Source organism: Coregonus clupeaformis, chromosome 31, assembly GCF_020615455.1.
Source record: "Coregonus clupeaformis isolate EN_2021a chromosome 31, ASM2061545v1, whole genome shotgun sequence".
In the NCBI taxonomy this organism is placed as follows: domain Eukaryota; kingdom Metazoa; phylum Chordata; class Actinopteri; order Salmoniformes; family Salmonidae; genus Coregonus; species Coregonus clupeaformis.
In genome coordinates, this window is record NC_059222.1 from 33,373,167 (window position 1) to 33,397,267 (window position 24,101).

Sequence of the window (24,101 nt, forward strand, 5' to 3'; positions counted from 1 at the left end):
GTGTACATAAACTCAGTTACCCCTCTGCAATTGGCACCGGAGTGACTGATGGGTATTTTTAAACAAGCGTGTGTGCATGCATGTGCTTGTGTGTGTGTGTGATTCGTCTCAATGTTTGTGTGTGTGTCGCTTTATTATTATTACTACACACACACACACAAACATTAAGACGAGTCAACTCGCTTGTTTAAAAATACATAAGGCTTGCAGATTTAGTGTCTCTTTTTATATCCCTGCTGAAGACACACTTTTGTAAAGATGCTTTAATGAATGATTTCAATGTATGATTTTAATAAGCTATCTTTTTTCTCCTTCCTCTTGTTTTTGTTTATTTGTTAGTTATTTTATTTTATTTTATTTATTTATGATGTGAAGCACTTTATTACTTGTTTTGAAAAGTGCAATACAAATATAGTTATTATTGTGTGTGTGTGCATATGCATGTGTACATGCGTGTGTGTGTGTGTGTACAATATTCTCAGATCACCTCTCCTCCCTCACTTCTACTACCAACGTTTATATCATCTCTCTAAAACGACACCCAAACACCCTCCTCCTCTGTCTCTCTCCTCTCCTCTCTGCCCCTCTCTCTACATCTTTCACTCATTCCAGCAGGCAGGCGTTTCACAAGTTTAAACTTTCCTGTCTTCCCAGGTTACTGTCTGTTCTAAAATATGTCTGTTTCCCTCTCAGTCGCTTTGTCAGGGTCCTTTTATCACTCCGCTAAAAATACAACAACGCTACTCAAAAAAATATCAGTGTGTGTGTGTGTGTGTGTGTGTGTGTGCGCACGCGCGGGTGTGTGTGTGTGTTGCTAAAATAGACATGAAAGAGAGGTGTGTGTGTGACACCTTTACTAGATCCAGGATACAGCTGATGGGAATAGATACAGGATACACCTGATGGTAATAAAGTTGAAGCTCTTACAGTGTTACTCCATTAACTGCCAACCCACATTAAGAGACAGTGTTAGCCAGATGAGCTAAAGGAACCCCATGTCGCCATGCCAGGAGGCCAATCCCCCCAAAATATTTCAATGACCCTGACTGAGGCAGAAAGAGCCTTAGCAAAACATTTGCGTGTGTGTGTGTGTGTGTGTGTGTGCGTGTGTGTGTGTGTGTGCGTGTGCGTGTGTGGTGGCTAGTTTATTGGTTTGTGTACACAGGTGTCAAAGGGCTGCTGTTTGGTGAGTAAACAGTTGTGGAGTGTATGATGGTGGGGATGGAGAGAGAGAGAGCGAGAGAGAGACCGTTGACAATCCTGTACTAAACGCGATTCAAGACAAAGGGAGAGCCATGGGGCAGGGACACAGAGGCAGAACTATCCCACTGAGCTAAAGCCTAGAATAGATGATAGCTGTAGGGAACTAGGATAAGGATTTAGGTTTCAGGCAGGGAGGAGGAGGTTGCAACACTGTTGCGTAGGGGTTAAGTTCCTCAGGGCTGGTTGACGGTCGAACTGTCAGCTGTTTTACCATAATGTAACATACTAGCAGGCATACATCCGTCTGTCCTTTTATTCCTTTGACAGACTTTGAGGGAAAAAAAATGCCTGAGATCAGAAAGAGAAAGTAAAAGATAAAAACATTCAGCTGTCAGGTACTTAAATAACCAGGTCGGTGCTTCAGCAGGGTGAGGTTGACATCTCAGAGCCCACCGGTTATAAATTCAACTATTCTCTAGAGACTGTGTGTGTGTGTGTGTGTGTGTGTGCGTGTGTGCTTGTGACTGTCGCCTGTGGCTTAACTCAGCTGACAGAGTTCTTAGAATGTTTTATTTGACAGCGTCCCACCTCAGCCATGTCATTCGAATTCCAACGTGTCGTTCAACGTTCGTCCAGGTCCCCAGGGCGTCGTGAGATGCCTTCAAAACCGTCCACTAGGGGCAACAGTGAGCGCTATTACCATCAAGTAGGCTTAGGGCATTATCTGAACCATTAGGAATGAATGCCTAAACATAACTGTTTAGTTGTTTCTGTTGTAGCCCTATTCCAAACCTTAACCCTTACCTTATAGGTCCCGCACGTTCATCCTATTTCCCAAGTAAAAATAGACATTGAATGACTAAAACATCACCCATAATATTTTTACGCTATTAAAATGCTGAGAATTGAAGAAATTGTACATTTTCTCTCATCTCTAACTATCAGGAAGCCTGAAAGAACAGGCTGAGTGGGCGAGGAGCTTATATTCATGAGTTCGCCTTGACCGACAACACTTTGAAACGCCATTGTGATCGTTGCTACGTAACAAGGTAATCAATGGGCCACATATCATTCCGAACCTAAATAGTATGCATCAACCCATTTTCTCAGCAAAATGCTCTCATAGGGCCCGACTTAGAAAATTACGCCTTTCTTACGCACGCCTTTCCTACTCACTTCTTATAAAGGTGCGCAACGGGCTTTGCAGGCATGGTTCCCTTGCACGCACTGAATAAATATAATTCAACCGCTGGAAACCATCCCACTTGCTGACTAACATATTTTCTCCTGGAGTTTTAATTCAATAGGTTTTTCAGTACATTTATCTCAAGCCATCCCTTTAAATACGGTGTACCTTTAATTATAATTTTGTCGCAGACTAGAATACATTGAGAGAACAGTTTCAGAAAATAGGGATCAATTAAAGAATGGCATCTATGCATCGTCGTCTCCGTTTCAGCACCAACTGTTAGATTAAAAAATATTCTGATTTTGTAGATTATTTAGGCAGATTTTAGGGTTAGGAAAGTATGTATGAATCATAAAAAAATATATTTTGAGGAATAAAAAATACAGTGGTTTGATTCCTCCTGAAAGTTGTCATTTTCAATTGCAATCTATGAAATATTGGAAGGTGGACAAAAGTTTACAATAGGGGTTGAACAATAGTCCTATAAATCTACCGTAATTCTCACTAATCATGGACCTATATGACAACGGTCCAGACGTCGTGAACCGTGCGCCAGGCTCCAGGTTTAACCTGCTACGAGTGGCCTGAATTCCATAATGATTCAAATAGGCTACAGGTCCCAAATTATTGCACAACATTAGCCTAATATGATCCACTAATGCTAGCGACCCTCAGGAACAACTTACCCGGACGTGACAGAGGAAAGAAAGTTAAACAGAATGAAATGGAATGGAATGATGCAAAATGGAAGCTATGAATTGAAGGAAACTAACACTAAAGTGACAGTTATAAATGTATGTGGGTATTACTGACGGTGGCTCCCAATAGTGGCTATTAATATTTAACATGATACAAATTGTTAAATAAAATGGAGAAAAGCCCAAGCATAGGTTATAATTAAAACATTCTAAAGCGCAAACATCAACTCGGCAGGTTCAGCCCTACAGAAGCTTAAAGCTTGGGTGTCCAAATTTCATCTACACAAATTATGACGGCACACAATAACAATTCTGAATAACGGCATAGCTACTTATAGCCTATTTCACTGTGGAAAAGGTGCCGCAATACGTCATGTTGATATGATTTTCAGTTTGCTTCCATATGGCTGGTTTCAAATTCGTCTCTAGGGAGCATAAGGAAAAAGGATCTAAAACAATTGCTATGTGTATTTACAATCCCCTTCTCCAAACGGATTACTAATTTACTTAGCTCTTATCAATAGCTCTTATCCATTTATAAATTACAGTGCATGGAGAATGCTGTTATTTCTATCGGGAAAAAAAGTAGATGCTTTTTCCACTTCATGGTTTCCTTGCGCGTAAAGGTTGGGGAATTATTGGGGAATTAAGTATGTAGACACACCTCCGCCACACCTTCATTTCTTAGCTCTCCACTCCGAACGAATGATGGAAGAATAGCATGCTAATTCTCATGTTTAAGTTCAAAGTCAGAATAAGCATAGAGAGAAAGTTGCATCAACAGTGAATAACGTTCCATTTAAGTGTGCTTAGGTCAACAGAGCTGATCATGGATTGTTGGATATCAGACAAACAGCAGCAATACAAAACAGCATTTATGTTGTATTACAGAATACAGTTCACTGATACACTTCTTAAAAATAATTAGTAAAGCCTGAGTCACCTTAGAAGCTTAGACATGAAAACAGCATACAATAAGTGTACTGGACAATGTATTGGTGCCTCTGCCTTAGCATTATAAATGACAATATGTTTAGAATTGTATGTATTGATCTGACATTTATTTGATCATTTACAATAGGCCAGCATAGCTGAAATATTGATCAACATGAACACTCATGAGAAATAAAGGTGAGAAATAATGGTGAGACATCATTTGACATAAAAACATATATATTAGAGTCATAAGCCTAATACAGTGTGCAGGACCCAATTGATTCATACAATTTGGAACACTCATCTCCCTTCCGAATGCTTGAAAAAAAACTATACAAATTAACTAAATGTGATATCATATCATGCAAAAGTGAATTACTTAGGCTTTAGGAAATGCAGCCAACTACAGTGATTGATGGGTGGGAGGGGGAGAGGAGGGGGACCCATGTACCCTCCTTCAATCAAGCATTCCTTCAATCAAGCAGGCTTCAGTCACCCACTTGGCTTCAGTCACCCCCAAGATTGAAGCAGGAGACAAATCCAGCTATGGCCTCCTTCTTGTCAGGCCTCTCACACTGGGAAGACAGGGGTCCTGGGATGGACAGCTCGCACATCTTCCCCACATACAGCGCTGGATCAAGGGTGACCTCATTGAAGAGGAGATCCAGGAGCCTGTCTACGTAGCCTGTAATGTTTTGGGTACTGAATTTAATTTCCTTTTATTTACTGTTCTGAGTTATGATGCTATCAATTCTTTGATGTAGTGATCGACTCATTCTACAATGTGTTTTCTGGTGTTTTTGAAGTACTCAGTTTGAAATATGCAATATTTGGTCATGCACATTTTTGTGAAACTTTTCATTGTTTTATTTGGAATTTTGATAAGTTGATTTTGTATCACAGAATTCATTCTGTGGTTGTTGCCTGGAAAGTTGTGCAGACAGAGTAGATGTAGAATTTTCTAAAATGTCTAACATTACAGCTTGATGATAGTGGGAAGACGAAAGTAGATGGAATACCCCCCCCAATCATCATGATTAGCCCCAATGAAACACGCTACATCAACTGTAAGACAACAGCCCACACAATGGAATGGCTAAATAACACAGTAGTGTAAGGTAACTAAGTAAAAAATACTTTGAAGTACAACTTAAGTAGTTTTCTTGGGTATCAGTATTTTATTTTTGACAACTTTTACTTTTACTCTACTACATTCCTATAGACGATATGTACTTTTTACTCCCATGCATTTTCCCTGACACCCAAAAGTTCTCGTTACATTTCGAATGCTCAGGTAGGACAGCAATATGGTTCAATTCACACACCTATCAATATAACGCGTTGTCATCCCTACTGCCTCTGATCTGGCAGACTCACTAAACACAAATACTGCATTTGTAAATTATGTCTGAGGGTTGGAGTGTGCCCCTGGCTGTCCGTAAAATAAAATAAATAAAAAATATATATACAATCGGTGCTGTCTGGTTTGCTTAATATAAGGAATTTGATGTATAACGTTTACTTTTACTGGTTAATTTTACTCAAGTATGAAAACCGAATACTTTTTTCACCACTGTACTTAACTACATTTAAAACCAGATACACTACATGACCAAAAGTATATGAACACCTGCTCGTCGAACATGGGCATTAATATGGAGTTGTTACCCCCTTTGCTGTTATAATAGCCTCCACTCTTCTGGGAAGGCTTTCCACTTGATGTTGGAACATTGCTGCGGGGACTTGCTTTTATTCAGCCACAAGAGCATTAGTGAGATCGGGCACTGATGTTCGGCAATTAGGCCTGGCTGGCAGTCGGAATTCCAATTAATCCCAAAGGTGTTCGATGGGGTTGAGGTCAGAACTCTGTGCAGGCCAGTCAAGTTCTTCCACACCAATGTTGACAAACCATTTCTGTATGGACCTCGCTTTGTGCACGGGGGCATTGTTATGCTGAAACAGGAAAGGGCCTTCGCCAAACTATTGCCACAAAGTTTGTAGCATAGAATCGTCTAGAATGTCATTGTATGCTGTAGTGTTAAGATTTCCCTTCACTGGAACTAAGGGGCCTAGCCCGAACCATGAAAAACAGCCTCAGACCATTATTCCTCCTCCACCAAACTTTACAGTTGGCACTATGCATTCAGGCAGGTAGCATTCTCCTGGCACCCGCCAAACCCAGATTCGCCAGTCGGACTGCCAGACGGTGAAGCATGGTTCATCACTCCAGATAACGTGTTTCCACTGCTTCAGAGTCCAATGGTGGCGAGCTTTACACCACTCCAGTCGACGCTTGGCATTGTGCATGGTGATCTTAGGCTTGTGTCCGGCTGCTCAGCCATGGAAACCCATTTCATAAAGCTCCTGAAGAACAGATCTTGCGCTGATGTTGCTTCCAGAGGCAGTTTGGAACTCGGTAGTGAGTGTGGCAACCGAGGACAGACGATACAGTGGAAGCTGCTGAGTGGAGGACGGCTCATAATAATGGCTGGAACGGCGCTAATGGAATGGCATCAAACACATAGAAACCATGTCTTTGATATCATTCCACTTATTCTGCTCCAGACATTACCACGAGCCCGTCCTCCCCAATTACGGTGCCACCAACCTCCGAGTGCTAAAGCTACGCGGTTTAGCACTAGGCGATCCCGTTCTGTGAGCTTGTGTGATATACCACTTCACGGCTGGGCCGTTGTTGCTCCTAGACATTTCCACTTCACAATAACAGCACTTATAGTTGACCTGGGCAGCTCCAGCAGGGCAGAAATTTTACAAACTGACTTGCTGGAAAGGTGGCATCCTATGACGGTGCCACGTTGAAAGTCACTGAGCTCTTCAGTAAGGCTATTATACTGCCAATGTGTGTCTATGGAGATTGCATGGCTGTGTGCTCGATTTTATACAGTGAGGGAAAAAAGTATTTGATCCCCTGCTGATTTTGTATGTTTGCCCACTGACAAAGACATGATCAGTCTATAATTTTAATGGTAGGTTTATATGAACAGTGAGAGACAGAATAACAACAAAAAAATTCAGAAAAACGCATGTCAAAAATGTTATGAATTGATTTGCATTTTAATGAGGGAAATAAGTATTTGACCCCTCTACAAAACATGACTTAGTACTTGGTGGCAAAACCCTTGTTGGCAATCACAAAGGTCAGACGTTTCTTGTAGTTGGCCACCAGATTTGCACACATCTCAGGAGGAATTTTGTCCCACTCCTCTTTGCAGATCTTCTCCAAGTCATTAAGGTTTTGAGGCTGATGTTTGGCAACTCAAACCTTCAGCTCCCTCCACAAATGTTCTATGGGATTAGGGTCTGGAGACTGACTAGGCCACTCCAGGACCTTAATATGCTTCTTCTTGGGCCACTCCTTTGTTGCCTTGGCCGTGTGTTTTGGGTCATTGTCATGCTGGAATACCCATCCACGACCAATTTACAATGCCCTGGCTGAGGGAAGGAGGTTCTCACTCAAGATTTGACGGTACATGGCCCCGTCCATCGTCCCTTTGATGCGGTGAAGTTGTCCTGTCCCCTTAGCAGAAAAACACCCCCAAAGCAGTTTCCACCTCCATGTTTGACGGTGGGGATGGTGTTCTTGGGGTCATAGGCAGCATTCCTCCTCCTCCAAACACGGCGTGTTGAGTTGATGCCAAAGAGCTCGATTTTGGTCTCATCTGACCACAACACTTTCACCCAGTTCTCCTCTGAATCATTCAGATGTTCATTGGCAAACTTCAGACGGGCCTGTACATGTGCTTTCTTGAGCAGGGTGACCTTGCGGGCATTGCAGTATTTCAGTCCTTCACGGCGTAGTGTGTTACCAATTGTTTTCTTGGTGACTATGGTCCCAGCTGCCTTGAGATCATTGACAAGATCCTCCCGTGTAGTTCTGGGCTGATTCCTCACCGTTCTCATGATCATTGCAACTCCACGAGGTGAGATCTTGCATGGAGCCCCGGGCCGAGGGAGATTGACAGTTCTTTTGTGTTTCTTCTGTCGTGAGTTTTTCTTTGTCCCTCAAGACTAGTCATAATCTTCATACACGACACTTCCATTTGCGAATAATCGCACCAATTGTTGTCACCTTTTCACCAAGCTGCTTGGCGATGGTCTTGTAGCCCATTCCAGCCTTGTGTAGGTCTACAATCTTGTCCCTGACATCCTCGGAGAGCTCTTTGGTCTTGGCCATGGTGGAGAGTTTGGAATCTGATTGATTGATTGCTTCTGTAGACAGGTGTCTTTTATACAGGTAACAAGCTGAGATTAGGAGCACTCCCTTTAAGAGTGTGCTCCTAATCTCAGCTCGTTACCTGTATAAAAGACACCTGGGAGCCAGAAATCTTTCTGATTGAGAGGGGGTCAAATACTTATTTCCCTCATTAAAATGCAAATCAATTTATAACATTTTTGACATGCGTTTTTCTGGATTTTTTTGTTGTTATTCAGTCTCTCACTGTTCAAATAAACCTACCATTAAAATTATAGACTGATCATTTCTTTGTCAGTGGGCAAACGTACAAAATCAGCAGGGAATCAAATACTTATTTCCCTCACTGTACACCTGTCAGCACTGTTTGTGGCTGAAAAAGCAGAATCCACTAATTTGAAGAGGTATCCACATAATTTTGTATCAAACGCATTAAGAAGGAAAGAAATTCCACAAATTAACTTTTAAGAAGGCACACCTGTGAATTGGCCCTCCTGTAGCTCAGTTGGTAGAGCATGGTGCTTGCAACGCAAGGGTTGTAGGTTTGTTTCCCATGGGGGGCCAGTATGAAAAATGTATGCACTCACTAATTGGAAGTCGCTCTGGATAAGAGTGTCTGCTAAATGACTAAAATGCTAAATTGAGATACATTCCAGGTGACTACCTCATAAAACATTTTTGGTTACTACATGATTCCATTTGTGTTATTTCATAGTTTTGATGTCTTCACTATCATTCTACAATGTAGAAAATAGTAAAAATAAAGAAAAACTCTTGAATGAGTAGGTGTTCTAAAACTTTTGACCGGTAGCATACTTTTGGACTTTTACTCAAGTAGTATTTTACTAGGTGAGTTTCACTTTTACTTAAGTCATTTTCTGTTACGGTATCTTTTATTTTTATTCTATAATTTTTTTTTTACATACAATGTACTTGCAGTGAAGCCACTCAACATTTACAATACATTCAGTCATCTAACAGACTCCCATCCAGAGCGACACACAGAAGCAACCAGGGTCAACGCCCTGCTCAAGGGCACGTCGACAGATTTCCCACAAGGTCAAAAAAAATGGGGACCTGAACCAGCCACCGGCCCAAGCTCCCAACCGCCATGCCACCAGCCCTCCAAGATCCCCCCCACGGTTCCCAGAGAACTGCCCCTCAACCATCCAAGACACCCCCCACCCACCTGGCCACCCTCTTCGGATTTCTACACACCATATATCTTTCAACTATGCTGTGATGTTTAACATGCAATTTGAATCTATGTAACCGAATAGAATCCCCAGATTGCGAGTTGAAGATAAATACTTTTACTAAGAGTATTAGTATATTAGTAAATGACTGACCAAGGCTCTCCAGATCTCCCAACAATGCAATTTTAGTTAATGTTATGCTTTTTCAGCCGTTGCTGAACCTGAGACCAGAAACAGGCTACCTGAGGGCAATACCAAAACAAATAGTATATTGATTCTGTATCCTCACAATACAATCTGCAGAGCTGCGATGATTGTATGCCCCAAATATTCAACATTTTGTTGGTGGCAAGAATTCTGTACATTAATTTATTAGGGTATCTTTACTTTTCCTCAAGTATTATGATTGAGTACTTTTTCCACCACTGTCAAAATATGATTTTCAGGGGTCAATTACAAATACTATACACAACTCTTTTTGTGGACAACATTCCTTCGTGCCAGCTGTGTGCTGGCAGTTCTCAGACTCAATGTCGGTGGTGAACAAACCATACAGAAAATATGCCATTCACAAGTCAAAGCAGCCACAGCCACAGTTGCATAATCTAAAGTTAGCCCACCGATCCCCCCCCAAAATGTTGGCTACCATGTCAGACTCATCAAACTCTGATACATTATGGTCAGCGCTTGCAAGATCCACTGATTCACTGTCAATGATGGTACCGTATCCGTCGTCAGGATTAGCTTCCTGGCAAGACCAATCAAATGATCTCACCAATTGATAAAGCAACTTTGCTCGAAATGTGCACTGCACACCCATTACATAATAATAATTTTCAGTGCAGCCTGTCAACCCGAAATTAAAAGCAGCCACTGCTGTCGGATGTGTTCATTCTTCGGAAAGTAGTGTAACGCTACATTTACACTATGGCATCCAGTCACAACACAGTGTGCTTTTGCTGGCATAGCTTCCTAGCTAACAGTCATACCACAGATGAAAGGTTGTCTTTGGTCGTACGTTCCGCTTACGGTTTGTGAACAAAGCTAAAGCAGTTGTGTAAAGTACTTAAATAAAAAATACTTTAATGTACTACTTATGTAGCTTTTTGGGGTATCTGTTCTTTACTATTGTCACGTCTCCCTCATTGCTCCCATCCGGCGCTCTGATTCGCCGGTCTACTGAGCCACCGGTCTGAGCGCACCACCTCGGCAACACCGGAATGGAAACCCAACGCACCCTAATCACCTCCAGTGCACCTGCTCCTCATCATCTCATCACCACCCCTATTTAGCCCTGGACTGTTCTGTATGATGTTGTGTGTGATTTTATTTTAGCTTTGTGTCGTGTACTCTATCTTTGTTATTACTCTTTGTCATTGTTTAAGTAAACCTTGACCTTGTTAATTCCTGCGTCTGCGTCCTGCCTCTTTGTATACTCAGTACTCGTCACAACTATTTATATTTTGACAACTGTTACTTTTACTTCACTACATTCCTAAAGAAAATAATGTAGTATTAACTCCATACATTTTCCGTGACACCCAAAAGTACTCCTTACATTTTTAATGCTTAGCAAGACAGGAAAATAGTGAAATTCACACAATTATTAAGCGAACATCCCTGGTCATCCCTACTGCCTCTGATCTGGCGAACTCACTAAACACACATGCTTCGTTTCTAAATTATGTCTGAGTGTTGGAGTGTGCCCCTGGCTATCCGTAAATTAAATAAAAACAAGAAAATGGTGCCGTCTGGTTTGCTTAATATAAGGAATTTGACATGGTTTATACTTTTACTTTTACTTTTGATACTTAAGTATATTTTAGCAATTACATTTACTTTTGATACTTAAGTATATTTAAAACCAAATACCTTTAGACTTTTACTCAAGTAGTATTTTACTGGGTGACTTTCACTTTTACTTGAGTCATTTTCTATTAAGGTATCTTCACTTTTACTAATGTACACTCTTTGAAAAAAAGGTGCTATCTAGAACCTAAAAGGGTTATTTGGCTGTCCTGATAGGAGAACCATTTGAAGAACCCTTTTTGGTTCCAGGTAGCACCTTTTTTTCTTCACGGCGTGTTGAGTTGATGCCAAAGAGCTCGATTTTGGTCTCATCTGACCACAACACTTTCACCCAGTTCTCCTCTGAATCATTCAGATGTTCATTGGAACCCAAAAAGGTTCTGCCTGGAACCAAAAATGGTTCTCCTAGGGGGACAGCCGAAGAACTCTTTTGAAATGTGTGCACATTTATTAAAAATACAAACAGAAATACCTTGTTTACGTAAGTATTGAGACTGCTATGAGACTCGAAATTGAGCTCAGGTGAATCCTGTTTCCACTGATTATCCTTGAGATGTTTCTACAACTTGATTGGAGTCCACCTGTGGTAAATTCAATTGATTGGACATGATTTGGAAAGACACACACCTGTCTATGTAAGGTCCCACAGTTGACAGTGCATGTCAGAGCAAAAACCGAGGCATGAGGTTGAAGGAATTGTCCGTAGAGCTCCGAGACAGGATTGTGTCGAGGTACAGATCTGGGGAAGGGTACCAAAACACTTATGCAGCATTGAAGGTCCCTAAGAACACAGTGACTCCATCATTTTTAAATGGAAGTAGTTTGGAACCACCTAGACTCTTCCTAGAGCTGGCCGCCTGGCCAAACTGAGCAATCGGGGGAGAAGGGCCTTGGTGAGGGAGGTGACCAAGAACCCGATGGTCACTCTGACAGAGCTCCAGAGTTCGTCTGTGGAGATGGGAGAACCTTCCAGAAGGACAACCATCTCTGCAGCACTCCACCAATCAGGCCTTTATGGTAGAGTGGACAGACGGAAGCCACTCCTCAGTAAAAGGCACATGAGAGCCCGCTTGGGGTTTGCCAAAAGGCACCTAAAGGACTCTCAGACCATGAGAAACAAGATTCTCTGGTCTGATGAAACCATGATTGAACTCTTTGGCCTGAATGCCAAGTGTCACGTCTGGAGGAAACCTGGCACCATCCCTACGGTGAAGCATGGTGCTGGCAGCATCATGTTGTGGGGATGTTTTTCAGCGGCAGGGACTTTGAGACCAGTCAGGATCGAGGGATAGATGAATGGAGCAAAGTATTGAGAGATCCTTGATGAAAACCTGCTCCGGAATGCTCAGGACCTCAGACTGGGTCGAAGGTTCACCTTCCAACAGGACAACGACCCTAAACACACAGCCAAGAAAATGCAGGAGTGGCTTCGGGACAAGTCTCTGAATGTCCTTGAGTGGCCCAGCCAGAGCCCGGACTTGAACCTGATCGAACATCTCTGGAGAGACCTGAAAATATCTGTGCAGCGACGCTCCCCATCCAACCTGACAGAGCTTGAGAGAATCTGCAGAGAAGAATGGGAGAAACTCCCCAAATACAGGTGTGCCAAGCTTGTAGCGTCATACCCAAGAAGACTCAAGGCTGTAATCACTGGCAAAGGTGCTTCAACAAAGTACTGAGTAAAGGGTCTGAATAATTACTTAAATGTGATTTTTCAGTTGTTGTTTTTTTTTACATTTGCAAAAAAAATCTAAAAACCTGTTTTTGCTTTGTCATTATGAGGTATTGTGTGTAGATTGATGAGGGAAAAACTATTTAATCCATTTTAGAATAAGGCTGTAACGTAACAAAATGTGGAAAAAGTCAAGGGGTCTGAATACTTTCCGAATGCACTGTACATACATTCGGTAAACACACACATACATAAACACCCACAAAGAAAATAAACACACACACACATGGGTCACTAGCGTGTGGCACATCATTAGCCTTCTGATGTGGCCATTTGTCTTGTGACAGTCAGGTCAGTGTGTGTGTGTGTGTGTGTGTGTGTATTTTTCTGTTGTCAGTAAACCATAAACCCTTGTTTCACAGTAGACAATGGACCAAAATATTTCATCAAATACTCCTCCACGCTAATGTATGCTAATGTCATGTATTATAATATACAGTATGCATCATCTGACGAGATACAAACGTCTCATCTAGCCTTAAACAAGTCATGTTCACAAAATTCATGACTGGATGATTGGTGGTTGTAGCTCCTTTTGTGGAGTAGTGTGTGTGTGTATAAAGTCTTTGAGTGTGCGTGAGTGTAGGTCCCTCTTTTTTCTGTGGGTGTGTGAATACAGGTTCTTCTGTGGAGTAGGGTTTGTTGCAGGGGAAGGTGTGAGACTGGTTCCTCTCAGCTCTGTGTTTAGTTTTTCCACTGTGCCTCTGCTGTGCTGCCTGACTGCGCTGTCCACTGTGGTATTTGCTTGGTTGTTCACCTTTACCATTTTTCGCGTGATTAAGTCACCACTGGGGGTTTAGACATGGGCTGCTACTAGTGTCAAAGACACTAGTGAAAATATATCTACCAAAAAAAAACATAGCCATTATACAGTACCTGTAGTATATTAGCTTGTCTTCAGCCATGAAAGGTGCAGAGAACTCCACCTAGTGGTGGTTGAGCATTATCACTGCCTAGAAGACAGATACAGTATAATGTCATACATTAACCAGGTTTCCATTTAATGCGGAATAATTACCTAACCTATGAAAAAAGTCACGACCGCGCAGATGGAAACAGGAAATGGTAGTACAATTTTATAAATGTTCACAGACAATTTGTTTGTTAGACATGGTGGGATCTTTTTTTGGCTGTAAAAAAAATTATGCGCAAATATTGATACAATAACCAATCATATCGAAGTAAACATGGAGTCACGCGACGATATGTTTTGTGGTCTTCCCACTAATACTCGTGAAAGCATGCAGTTTATTAGGCTTGATGCTTCTTTCCAATAAATATTGAGGGTCTTATTCCGGTGACATGATGATCGATGCTTGGCTGCCATTTGACAAATAAAACATTTCTCGCTTTTATCCATAATAATCTCATCATGTAGTAAATTTACCAGCACTGTACAGATGTAGAATCTTAATTTGAGCCAGTTTGCTACAGCAAGAAAATAATCCTGCAGCAAAAAAAATTGTAGGGGTTGATACATTTTTTGTTAGGGCAAATCAAGTCTGAAATGCTTAAAGTGGAAAGTGCAAACTTTAGGAGCCTGTTTAAACCCTCAATACAATACAATACAATACAAGAGTGCACATTCCAAAACCAGAGTGGGCACATTTTCTATATAACGCAACAGTTTCTGTGAGAAAACCATCAGTAGAGTTTAAAATTCAATGGAAGCACATTTAACTTGTATTTTTTATTCCGTACATGGGAATTAAATCGCAAAAGTTATGTTATGTGCACTACGATTTCAGAATATTTGCATGAAAATCTGTCGCCAATTGGATGGAAACTATTGTCAGTCAGTCTAGTTACACACAGAGATAAATTCACTCTTCACCCTGTTACAGTCATGTTTAGTCATTTATTGAGGCACTTACACAAGCCATGGCATGTATAAATCATACAATACAGTTCACGTTTCACATTCTAGTATCTGTAAACATAGAAAAAGGTACAGGGTAAAATACATTCTGACATTTAACTCATTGCACTGTCCATTAGGAAAGACACAGCGTAAAAACATAACTTAACCCTAAAGATGAAGACAAAGGCTACCCAACAGGATTCTGTATGAACCAGTGATGTAGGCAAGTCACTAAACCTCAGGTCCAAGTTGAGTCACAAGTCCCTAGTGTCCAAGGGTGTCCAAGTTCGAGTCCTTTATACTCGAGTCACAAGTTTCTTGATAGTGCTAAAAGTTGCTGTACAACCATTTTAAAGCTATATTTCATTATAGTGTTGCACATTTGTAAGGCTAAATAGATAATACAGCTATCTAACATTGTCTGTTGTAGCTAGTATGTTGCATTATGCAGAGAGAGATTTTCTGACAACAAAGTCACAACTTGTCAATTCCAAGTCACTACTGGTCGTCCGAGTCAAGTCACGCGTCATGAAAATCGTGACTTGAGGCCGAGTCCTGGACTTGAGTACTACAACACTATATAAATCAGCAGAGACGCCAAATGCCAACTCTCCAGAGCAGCAGCATGGCGGAGACACACTGTAGACCTTCTAATGTTAGAAAACTCAACAGAGTTTAACTCATTAGACTATACAATGAGTATACCAAGCATTAGGAACAACCCCTTTTGCCCTCAGAACAGCCTCAATTCGTCGGGGCATGGATTCTTTGTGTTGAAAGCGTTCCACAGGGAAGCTGGTCCATAATGATACAAATGCTTCCCACAGTTGTGTCAAGTTGCCTGGATGTCCTTTGGATGGTGGACCATTCTTGATACACACAGGAAACTGTTCAGCATGAAAAACCCAGCAGCATTGCAGTTCTTGACACAAACCGGTAGGCCTGGGCTGGCACCTATTACCATATCACGTTCAAAGGCACTTAAATATTTTGTATTGCCCATTCACCCTCTGAATGGCACACATACACAATCCATGTCTCAATTGTCTCAAGACATAAATATCCTTCTTTAACCTGTCTCCTCCCCTTCATCTACATTGATTGAAGTGGATCATAGCTTTCACCTGGATTTACCTGGTCAGTCTGTCATAGAAAGAGCAGGTGTCTATATATACAGTGCCTTCGGAAAGTATTCAGACCCCTTCACTTTTTCCACATTTTGTTACGTTACAGCCTTATTCTAAAAGTGATATTTTTTTTCCCCCCCTCATCAATCTACACACAATACCCCATAATGACAAAGCAAAAACAGGTTTTTAGACATTTATGATAATTTATGAAAAATAAAAAACTGAAATATCACATTTACATAAGTATTCAGACCCTTTATTCAGTACTTTGTTGAAGCACCTTTGGCAGTGATTGGGGTATTGTGTGTAGATTGATAAGAAGAAAATAAAACAATTTAATCCATTTTAGAATAAGGCTGTAATGTAACAAAATGTGAAAAGGGTCAAGGGGTCTGAATACTTCCCGAATGCACTGTATATGCTAATTATGTTAGGATATTAAAAGTTGTTACTCACAATTCTTCTGAAGAAGTCTGAAGTTTGTTTCTGGGAAATAAAACAATGATTTGGTAATATATAACAGCAGAATGAACAGATGCAGTAAACTTTGCATTTATTGTGTGTGTGTGTGTGTGTGTGTGTGTGTGTGTGTGTGTGTGTGTGTGTGTGTGTGTGTGTGTGTGTGTGTGTGTGTGTGTGTGTGTTTAGAAGTACTCTTCAAAGTTAAGACCGTGAGAGGTATTGAAGAAAACCTGCAGACAGAAAAATAGAGGGTAAAAAATCTTATTGATTATTTCAAACATAAATAAATCTAAATCTGCAATAGCTATTAGTGAATTGTGTGATGTGATAGGTTGACAGAGACTACAGTAATGTGGGGGCAGGAAGAGGGGTATGTACCTGTATTTAGTGTCAGATTACCAAGGTAGAAACCCTCTTATCAAATATAAGCAGCTTGAATACAGCCTTGCCCTTGCTAGGTCACAGACAATACACCCCCCACATGAGCAGGCTAATCTACACACACACACACACACACACACACACACACACACACACACACACACACACACACACACACACACACACACACACACACACACACAGTGGGACTGACCTGTTACCTCTTCTGTGTTGGGGTCTACCATGCGTTCAAGTCCGTAGTCCATTGCACTGACGGGGTCTGGCTACAGACAAAACATTAAGTAATGTGCACGGTATGATTCTATATGATTTGAGATCATGTTGTTTTGGTTTGTGATTGGTATCAGACAGAGGAATAAGCTAGGCCCCCAACCCCACTGCCCCAGATGAGACTACCCAGGATGCATCACTCTCTACCCATGATGCTTCATTAGTTGCCTGTCTGTCCAGTCAGAGTGAAAGGCCAGAGCTCCTCCCTGCAGAGACACACATCATCTCATCTGGAGATACAGTATATTCACCTGTCAGCAGTCACAGTACAGGAATAGTGTTTCTGATAATATATCTGACTATGTGTAACGCAGGTTCAAGTACAAGTTTTATCGCCCTATAGGTTTAGTTTGCAGACAGGATGAACATACAACACACAGTTTATTGGGTTTCTTAGGCTGCGTTTACACTGGCAGCCCAATTCAGATTTTTTCTTTTGACCAATCACATTAGATCTTTTCACATCAGATCTATTTCAAAGCTGATCTGATTGGTCAAAAGACCAATTAGTGAAAATAAGATTAGAATTGGGCAGCCTCATTGACACCAAAGTATGATGTACGTGAATTCAACCATTCAGAATAAACAGGTTTGATGCAGATGCTGTGTGTGGGTGTGTGTGTGTGGGTTAGTGATGCGTGGGTCAGCTTTTTGTTCACCCACATCCGTCCGTAATTGCTAATAACCCATCCGCAACCACCCGACTATATCTGATAATGTGAAAATCTGAAGCCCTAACCCACAAATTTAGAAAATGCCCTGTAAAGTCCGAGATACCGGAAGGATTTTCTGACAGGGGGTGCAGGATTTTATTTTGTTACGCCTAATTTAGATAGGCCTATGTTTCTGCTTATAATTTCCGACATTTTGGTAGGCTATTTGTTAGTGAACTTGTCTATAATTAAATACATGCAGATTTTCTTTTGTCATTACTTGTTGCCCTAGAAGACTAAATAAACCCTTGCTCATTAGAAAATGTCGATAGAATTAATGCTTCAATCTAGTTGACATCGGTAACATCTGTATACAGTAGTTTTCTCTTTCATCTCTGCTTCTCTTGTGCAGCAAAGACGTTTAGGGAATTGGGAGAAAATGCAATAACTCAACAAAAAAAGTTTGACCAAACGACATCAGTTTGACCGGTTTTAAGGGAATTAAAAGCTGTGAAAATGACTTTCTGATAAGATTTCAGTTCGGCTTGGATGCATATTTTATGTGGTTGAAATACTATCAGCTTTTATGATGCTGATACAGTATATATATATCAAATCAAATCAAATTTTATTGGCCACATGTGCCGAATACAACAGGTGCAGACATTACAGTGAATGCTTACTTACAGCCCTTAACCAACAGTGCATTTATTTTTTTATAAAAAAGTAAAATAAAACAACAACAAAAAAGTGTTGAGAAAAAAAGAGCAGAAGTAAAATAAAATATCAGTAGGGAGGCTATATATACAGGGGGGTACCGGTGCAGAGTCAATGTGCGGGGGCACCGGCTAGTTGATGTAGTTGAAGTAATATGTACATGTGTGTAGAGTTAAAGTGACTATGCATAAATAATTAACAGAGTAGCAGCAGAGTAAAAAGATGGGGTGAGGGGTGGGGGTGGGTGTGGGAGGCAGTGCAAATAGTCCGGGTAGCCATGATTAGCTGTTCAGGAGTCTTATGGCTTGGGGGTAGAAGCTGTTGAGAAGTCTTTTGGACCTAGATTTGGCACTCCGTTACCGCTTGCCGTGCGGTAGCAGAGAGAACAGTCTATGACTAGGGTGGCTGGAGTCTTTGACAATTTTGAGGGCCTTCCTCTGACACCGCCTGGTATAGAGGTCCTGGATGGCAGGAAGCTTGGCCCCAGTGATGTACTGGGCCGTACGCACTACCCTCTGTAGTGCCTTGCGGTCCGAGGCCGAGCAGTTGCCATACCAGGCGGTGATGCAACCAGTCAGGATGCTCTCGATGGTGCAGCTGTAGAATTTTTTGAGGATCTGAGGACCCATGCCAAATCTTTTCAGTCTCCTGAGGGGGAATAGGCTTTGTCGTGCCCTCTTCACGACTGTCTTAGTGTGTTTGGACCATGATAGTTCGTTGGTGATGTGGACACCAAGGAACTTGAAGCTCTCAACCTGTTCCACTACAGCCCCGTCGATGAGAATGGAGGCGTGCTCAGTCCTCTTTTTTTTCCTGCAGTCCACAATCATCTCCTTTGTCTTGGTCACATTGAGGGAGAGGTTGTTATTGGGGAAAAATTTAAAGAATATGGCACCACAACAAACCTGCCAAGAGAGGGCTGCCCACCAAAACTCACGGACCAGGCAAGGAGGGCATTAATCAGAGAGGCAACAAAGAGACCAAAGATAAACCTGAAGGAGCTGCAAAGCTCCACAGCAGAGATTGGAGTATCTGTCCATAGGACCACTTTAAGCCGTACACTCCACAGAGCTGGGCTTTACAGAAGAGTGGCCAGAAAAAAAGCCATTGCTTAAAAAAAATAATAAGCAAACACGTTTGGTGTTCGCCAAAAAGCATATGGGAGACTCCCCAAACATATGGAAGAAGGTACTCTGGTCAGATGAGACTAAAATTGAGCTTTTTGGCCATCAAGGAAAACGCTATGTCTGGCGCAAACCCAACACCTCTCATCACCCCGAGAACACTATCCCCACAGTGAAGCATGGTGGTGGCAGCATCATGCTGTGGGGATGTTTTTCATCGGCAGGGACTGGAAAACTGGTCAGAATTGAAGGAATGATGGATGGCTCTAAATACAGGGAAATTCTTGAGGGAAACCTGTTTCAGTCTTCCAGAGATTTGAGACTGGGACGGAGGTTCACCTTCCAGCAGGACAATGACCCTAAGCATACTGCTAAAGCAACACTCAAGTGGTTTAAGGGGAAACATTTAAATGTCTTGGAATGGCCTAGTCAAAGTGAATAGTTATGCACGATCAAGTTTTCTGTTTTTTTTGTCTAATTTCTTGTTTGTTTCACAAGAAAAAATATTTTGTATCTTCAAAGTGGTAGGCATGTTGTGTAAATCAAATGATACAAAACCCCCAAAAATCGATTTTAATTCCAGTTTGTAAGGCAACAAAATAGTAAAAATGCCAAGGGGGGTGAATACTTTCGCAAGCCACTCCAGTCCCTATCGCACATTCACATTCTCTCAAGATGCTGAAAGCAATAAATCGTATTTCTCCACTCCTGTGCCCAAGTCAAAATGTACATTTGGTGTATCATTATACTGCAAAAACTGCTTCATTCAGTTTGTCAGTGATGTGTATGCCAAGGAACTTGAAGCTTTCCACCTTCTCCACTGCGGTCCCGTCGATGTGGATAGGGTGGTGCACCCTCTGCTGTTTCCTGAAGTCCACGATCATCTCCTTTGTTTTGTTGACGTTGAGTGAGAGGTTATTTTCCTGGCACCACACTCCCAGAGCCCTCACCTCCTCCCTGTAGGCTGTCTCGTCATTGTTGGTAATCAAGCCTACTACTGTTATGTCGTCTGAAAACTTGATGATTGAGTTGGAGGTGTGCTTGGCCACATAGTCGTGGGTGAACAGGGAGTACAGGAGGGGGCTGAGCACGCACCCTTGTGGGGCTCCAGTGTTGAGGATCAGCAAAGTGGAGATGTTGTTTCCTACCTTCACCACCTGGGGACGGCCCGTCAGGAAGACCAGGACCCAGTTGCACAGGGCGGGGTTCAGACCCAGGGCCTCAAGCTTAATGATGAGCTTGGAGGGTACTATGGTGTTGAATGCTGAGCTATAGTCAATGAACAGCATTCTTTCATTGGATTTCCTCTTGTCCAGATGGGATAGGGCAGTGTGCAGTGTGATGGCGATTGCATCATCTGTGGATCTATTGGGGCTGTAAGCAAATTGAAGTGGGTCTAGGGTGACAGGTAAGGTAGAGGTGATATGATTCTTGACTAGTCTCTCAAAGCACTTCATGAAGACAGAGGTGAGTGCTACGGGGCGATAGTTATTTAGTTCAGTTACCTTTGCTTTGTTGTAAATGTCATGTCTGTGCCTGTGTATGCATGTTCAACTAGTCTACCCTAATGTTGATGTTATGCTGGCACGGTTCAACTGTTATTCAAACTGTACAATAGAGTATATATAAAAAAAATGTTTTACAGACAATACAGTGTGGTGAATGAGCTGGAGTGGATTCTAGATACAGAAACAGATTTCCTTTGCCTGCATGTGTCATTGTAGCAGAACTGTATCCCATGAACTGTATCCCTCTCGAAGGATTAGACATTATGCTGGATGTCAAACAGATGACTCATGAAGATCTGAATGGCAATTTGATCATGAAAACACTCCTCCCACAGCTTTACAAGCTTTACAAGTATTCCCTGAACTGTATGTTTCTTTGGAATGGCAATTTCATCATGACCACCTCTCCCATCATCTGCTGATCACCAGATCTCTTAGCTACAGATTGTTACACCAGATAATGTGATTTAACTAAATATGTTTGGTATCCATTACTGGGAGTTACAGGATAGGTACTGTTTGGTGTAGCACAGAGAATTTTCGACCAACCTTAGCGATGCCGTCTTCGTCCTCAATTCAGGGAACAGGAGTCTCATAAAATGTCTGTGTCCAGTTGCAGGGGGTCAGTTTGAATTTAGAAAATGCTCCATTATTTAAATAAATAATTGTTTTGCTCCATAAAGTAATCCAACAATATGTGCGCCGCCATCGTGTCTATTTCAAGTCTTCTCACTCATTGATCGAGACAGGTCTTTGAGGTGGACACCCACCTGTCGACAAAGATCTTTGGGTAAATCACATTTTCTGGTGTAACAATCTATAGCCACAGTTCTCTGTACTTGTGTGTCCCTACACCTGAGACACACTCGGACACACTGAACTGTACTACACTGTTCATACAATTTTTTTTGTATGTTACTTTTACCATATAACATTATTGTTGAATACCCAGTTCTCTCGAGTTTGCATTAAATAGTGTACACTCCCCTGTATTTTAGAATTTGACAAATAAACCAACATTATTTTAATATCTGAATGTCTAGCATCTGTTTGATGCTACAGAGCCCTGTACATCTTATATAAATATAATCTGTGAATCCATAAGGGCAGACAAATTTCAAAGATTGATAGAAAATATATATATTTATTTTATGGTGGTTCTACATCAGGGCTCTCCGACCCTGTTCCTAGAAAGCTAGGTATTCAGTCCAACCCTAATCTAGCACACCTGATTATAATAATTAGCTGGTTGATAAACTGAACCAGATTAGTTTCAACTGGGGTTGGAGTGAAAACCTACAGGAGGGTAGCTCTCCAGGAACAGGGTGGGAGACCCCTGTTCTACATGGTCTTATGCTGAGCCACACTGGCTGCGTTTACACAGGCAGCCCAATTCTGATATTTTTTTCCACTAATTGGTCTTAATCACGTCAGATATTTTTCAGAACTGATCTGATTGGTCAAAAGACCAATTTGTGAAAACAAGATCAGAATTGGGCTGCCTGTATAAACACAGCCATAGTCCTTTATCCGGCTTCGGTACACTGGCAATTGTGTTCGTCATGGTGGGCTGGGGAAGCTGAGACTCTTTGTGCTTATTGTGATGGGCTTGTCCTGTCTGTGGTGAACGGCCAGCTGGATAAGACTGAAGAAAGTGGTGTAGGGCTTCTTAACCACTAACTGTTTGGTCCTCTTGCAGAAGATTTGCTGGTACTGCACGTCTCCTGGAAAGACATGGTTGTGGTGTTAGCATTTTACACTTTTTGTGGAAGGGAGGTAGGGCAACGCCTTTGTTGGTATAGGTATCAACCGAATGGGACCGGCTAGTGTATTGTTTAGGGACAATGAGGGGACATTGGGAGCTGCTTTTGAGAGGAAAGATCAGTCAACAAAGTGAATGGGCTGGGGGGGCTAAAGAAGGTGTGAAAAGTATTAGGAAGGTAGTTCTTATGCAGTATGAATTGTTGTGTATGGGAGATTGAGGAGAAATGGCACGTCAATCACAACAAATCAAAACACCCTTCCTCATCTTAAAGTACTGTCTGTAAACCTCCCCCAGCCCATTGACTTTGACAGATAATTATTGTCAATAGTAGCCCTTTGCAGGGGAATTTTGTAGACATGTCTTTGTACTGTGTTTAGAGAATCTGCAGAGAGAAGAATGAGGTGGTTGTCATTACAGTTGTAGTCTTGATTTTTATTCCTTTCAGTGTCCCTTTCTGGTTTCTGTACCACAATCTTGTTGTGCTCCATAACCGCAAGGTGTGTCCGCTCCCTCATGCTTGTGTACCCAAAATGCCCCCGTTTTGGAGTATTTTTCAGCAGGGCACCGTGGAATGACTCCAGATAACCTTCACTGGAACTAAGGGGTTTAGCCTGAACGATGAAAAACAGCCCCAGACCATTATTCCTCCACCACCAAACTTTACAGTTGGCACTATGCATTGGGGCAAGTAGCGTTCTCCTGCATCCGCCAAACCCAGATTAGTCCGTCGGACTGCCAGATAATAATAAATAGTAATATGCCATTTAGCAGACGCTTTTATCCAAAGCGACTTACAGTCATGCGTTCATACATTTTTGTGTATGGGTGGTCCCGGGGATCGAACCCACTACCTTGGCGTTACAAGCGCCGTGCTCTACCAGCTGAGCTACAGAGGACCATAGATGGTGAAGCGTGATTCATCACTCAAGAGAACGCGTTTCCACTGCTCCAGAGTCCAATGGCGGCGAGCTTTGCACCACTCCAGCCGACGCTTGGCATTGCGCATGGTGATATTAGGCTTGTGTGCGTGCGGCTGCTTGGCCATGGAAACACATTTCATGAAGCTCCCGACAAACAGTTATTCTGTTAAGGTGCTAACTAACCACTAGAGATCCTGGTTCGAATCCAGGCTCTGTCATAGCCGGCCACGACCAGGAGACCCATGGGGCGGCGCACAATTGGCCCAGCGTCGTCCAGGGTAGGGGAGGGAATGGCCGGCAGGGGTGTAGCTCA